This window comes from Salvelinus sp. IW2-2015, unplaced genomic scaffold (assembly GCF_002910315.2).
Source record: "Salvelinus sp. IW2-2015 unplaced genomic scaffold, ASM291031v2 Un_scaffold1028, whole genome shotgun sequence".
Taxonomy (NCBI): Eukaryota; Metazoa; Chordata; class Actinopteri; order Salmoniformes; family Salmonidae; genus Salvelinus; species Salvelinus sp. IW2-2015.
This window is the reverse complement of record NW_019942694.1, coordinates 95,995-100,968: the sequence shown is the minus strand read 5'-3', so window position 1 is coordinate 100,968 and position 4,974 is coordinate 95,995.

Here is a 4,974-nt window from a genome sequence, read left to right as displayed (position 1 = left end):
GGGCTACTTTGACCAGCGGTGCTACAGGAGAGCCTGGAAACCATGAGAGCAAATGTTATATTGTTGAAACATGAATTACTTAAATGTGTCAGCCTCAGTCTCAGAAGCAGCCTGAGAATCAGCCTGAAAATCAGCCTCAGTCTCAGAATCAGCCTTAGGCTCTACCACAGAATCACCTTTATAGGCCAGGTTCATGTACAGTGCATGAACATAATGGATTTAGTGATATGATGCTGCCAGTAAACAGAATAAACAGACAGAATATTGAATATATATGACAAGATAATATAAACAGAAATATATATATATATATATATCGAATGTATAGATGATAAACATTGTATACAGTATAGAGTCATTATTGTTCCCTCAATCCAAAAGTTTACAAAAAAACACACAAGCAGCGACCAAAACCGTGGCTGACTCTCTGGGCACCTCAGGTATCATACACTGTGGCTGACTCTCTGGGCACCACAGGTATCATAACACTTGGCTGACTCTCTGGGCCCTCAGTATCATAACACTGTGGCGACTCTCTGGGCACCACAGGTATCAAACACTGTGGCTGACTCTCTGGCACCTCAGGTATCATAACACCGTGGCTGACTCAATGGCACCTCAGTATCATAACACCGTGGCTGACTCTCTGGGCACCTCAGGTATCATAACAGCGTGCTGACTCTCTGGGCACCTCAGGTATCATAACACTGTGCTGACTCTCTGGGCACCTCAGGTACATACACCGTGCTGACTCTCTGGCGCACAGGTATCATAACAGCGTGGCTGACTCTCTGGGCCACCACAGGTATCATAACACTGTGGCTGACTCTCTGGGCACCTCAGGTATCCATAACAGCGTGGCTGACTCTCTGGGCACCTCAGGTATCATACACTGTGGCTGACTCTCTGGGCACCTCAGGTATCATAACAGCGTGGCTGACTCTCGGGCACCACAGTATCATAACACTGTGGCTGACTCTCTGGGCACCTCAGGTATCATAACACCGTGGCTGACTCTCTGGGCACCCAGGTATCATAACACCATGGGTGACTCTCTGGGCACCACATATCATAACAGCGTTGGCTGACTCTCTGGGCACCACAGGTATCAACACTGTGGCTGACTCTCTGGGCACCTCAGGTATCATAACAGCGTGGCTGACTCTCTGGGCACCTCAGGTATCATAACACTGTGGCTGACTCTCTGGGCACCTCAGGTATTCATAACAGCGTGGCTGACTCTCTGGGCACCACAGGTATCATAACACTGTGGCTGACTCTCTGGCACCTCAGGATCATTAACACCGTGGCTGACTCTCTGGCACCACAGGTATCATACACCATGGCTGACTCTCTGGGCACCACAGGTATCATAACAGCGTGGCTGACTCTCTGGGCACCACAGGTATCATAACACTTGGCTGACTCTCTGGGCACCTCAGGTATCATAACAGCGTGTGCTGACTCTCTGGCACCTCAGGTATCATAACACGTGGCTGACTCTCTGGCACTCAGGTATCATAACAGCGTGGCTGACTCTCTGGCACCACAGGTATCATAACACTGTGGCTGACTCTCTGGGCACCTCAGGTATCAAACACCGTGGCTGACTTCTCTGGGCACCTCAAGGTATCATAACAGCGTGGCTGACTCTCTGGGCACCTCAGTATCATAAACACGTGGATCTCTGGACCCTCGGATCTACCGTGGTGACCTCTGGGAACCTCAGGTACATAACACATGGCCCAGTCAGTAGAGAATCTAAGGGGCTTGTGATAGTATGTGTCTAGCCTGGGACCGACCATGTGGTTCATTAGCATAGCTAAGAATACAAACTAGGTCGAATGGAGCTCTTTTTCCACTCTCTTATCCAAACCAATCAGCATAAAGCTTTACTTCTTCATTGTTGACTCATCAGCCGACAACTTCAAAGGTCATTTCCAGACTCAATAATGGCTGCTTAGGACTTCTGGATCATCGAAAGCATTGGGTTGCTAACCGTTTTTTTCTTATCACTGTGTCATAAACAGACCCAAAAAAACAATAATAATGACTGCAGCCTGTTGGCACTGACTTCCCTTCACTTGTGTCTCCTTTGCTCTGTAGCAGGAAGACCAACTACGAGACCAAATGCAGTGTTTTGACTGTAGACATTAGCGGAAGTACTCTGAATGCCCCAGCTACTGTTCCATGCCGAATCTTTCGAAGAATAAAGACAACCTTCAGAGAGGTAATAAAATTTGTATTTTTTATTTCACTACTGCAAGTCATTTAAGAAACAAATCCGTATTTACGATGCACGCCTCTCTACACCGGTCAATACCTGGACGACGCCCCGCTTGGGCCCAATTTGTGCGCCGCCCTATTGGGACTTTCCCCCAACTCTACGGGCGGTTGTTGATTACAGCCTGGAATTGAACCAGCGTATCTGTTGTGACTGCCTCTAGCATGAGAGCAAGTGCCTTAGTACGCGTCTACGTCATCTTCGTTTTGTACGCCCAGTCTAAAAGACATAAGTGCTAGGCCTCATCGAGAAATGGGTTGGAGTCCAAGATGGCCAGAGCGACAGTTCAATACAAAACATTACGGCTTCACTTGAGCTTCCCTCTCCATTTCTTTGAATGCTACTTTCTAGACGAATACCGACATGAAGACATGTAACGATATGGTAAACTCCACTGCAGCACTCTTACCCATGGCAGCTCTTAGAAAAGACGAACTTCTTCTGCTAGAAGCCACGTATCCAGCGATGTGTGACTTCCTCCCGGCAGTGCCGCAGCCCAGATGAACTGCAGAGGATGCTGATGAGAGAGCGATAGAAAGAGAAGAGCACAGGAGCGACTAAGAGAGACGAGTAGAGAGAGAGGTAGGGAGGATAGATGGGAGAGAGAGAGTAGAATAAGGAGCAGAGAGAGTGTAGGGATGGATAAAGAGAGAGAGAGGTAGGTAGGATAAAGAGAGAGAGCAGAGAGGTACAGGAGAGCATGAGAGAGAGAGGGCGAGTAGAAGATCGAGCAGATAGGGCGAGGAATAAGGCAGAGAGAGAGAGCGAGACATGAGGATGAGAGAAGAGAGAGAGAGAAGAAGGAGGATGGAGTGAGAGATACGAGAGAAGATGACAAGCTTGTCATCTCAGAATGAATAAAATAGCAAGCCACAAGTACAATTGTAGCTGTACGCACTAAAGCACACCAACGCACACACCTTGAGCAAAATACAGAATATGCAATCAGCAGTTAAGCCCTGGTCTGAATTTGATGTCACTTCATAATCACATACGAATACCATAACCTCAAATAAAGCCATTTCAATTTCCTGGTGAGAAGCTAGCAAATTACAAGCAAAATATAACAGAATTACCTCTCAATGTCTGAGATCACACAAACCCATTATCTGATTTCTAGAAGGTATCTTGCACTTGCATATGGCACAACAGAGCCAAGTCGAAGAAATACGTTTTTTTTTAGCCAGCATAGGCCTACAATTATGACAAACTGTCATGCTTATTTTTCCAGATATTGTCAATCCAAATGAAAAGCCTTTCCTTTCCAACTACCCTCGGCTTTATTGTCAACAATTAAACAATGATTTCTATTCTTCCCCACAAATCAGGCGTTTGCCCTTGTTGCCTATACCGGGACTATTGAGACAGCTGGCGTTATACGCTTCTACATTTCCCGAAGTGAATTGTCATGAGTCTCTGACGTTCTGGAGGTGAAAGAGATAACACTGTTTGGAGCTACTTAGAGAGAGGACAAAGAGAGACGAAGAAGAGTGTGAGAGACAGAGAGAGAGGGCGATAGGGAGAGAGAGATAGAGAGAGAGAGAGATGAAGAAGAGAGAGAGAGAGAGAGAAGAGAGTGAGAAAGAGAGATCGTGAGTCTCCTAAACTCGAGACTCAGTTCTGTGCAAGCTTGTTCTCATGAAATACTCATATCGATTCACAGTCAGAGACGAAAAACAAGACAAAACTAAATTAATCTCCTGTATGGACATGACAGAGGCTCCGTTCGCCTTGACGAACATGTCTCAGCTTTGCAATCCACAGGAAGATCTTTGCTTTCAAAATCTGGAAAAGAGTAGCGGACAACTGTCTGTCGCAGCTAATTAAATTAATACTCACAACTTCTTCATGACTTACAATGTTCGACCATTAATGCCATTGATCTAAACAGAGGTGAAGAGAAGAAAGTATGCAGCACAGTTAGCAAACAACATCCATATTTTAAAAAGTTGTCATGTAAAATATGGTTGGTAATTTTACACCACGTGTTGAATTCTGATGAGAGGAAACATACAGTACATACATAGACAAAAAGTTCAAATAAATAAATTACACTTTTGTATCGGTTTGGATCTATGATCAAAATAGCAGCTGTCAAATAGCATCTTCTTGAAATTACAAACTCACACTTCCACATGGAAGAGGCAGCTCATTCAAATTCAAAACATATCTCTCTGTCTCTACCTCTGAACCTCAGTCAGCTTTTGACAGATAAAAGTAAAGAGCCAGGACTAACCCTGTTACATAGCTCCTCCACGAAATCAGCTTCCCAAGTATTGATCTGCTGCAGGCAGGCAATCGCTTGAGGTCAAAGGTTAATGAAAACATTTGAAATAATGACTTAATTCCCATTCATGATGGAAATAGCCATCATGTCCTGCTCTGCTTAACTCTCCACTGCCACCACAGAGCTCTCAGATACACAGGAATTCTCTCCCTCAATCCAAAAGTTTACAAAAAAACACACAAGCAGCGACCAAACACCGTGGCTGACTCTCTGGGCACCTCAGGTATCATAACACTGTGGCTGACTCTCTGGGCACCACAGGTATCATAACACTGTGGCTGACTCTCTGGGCACCTCAGGTATCATAACACAGGAGATATTGAGTCAGCCAGGTGTTATGAAACTGAGGTGGCCCAGAGAGCAGCAAGTGTTATGATACCTGTGGTGCCCAGAGAGTCAGCAA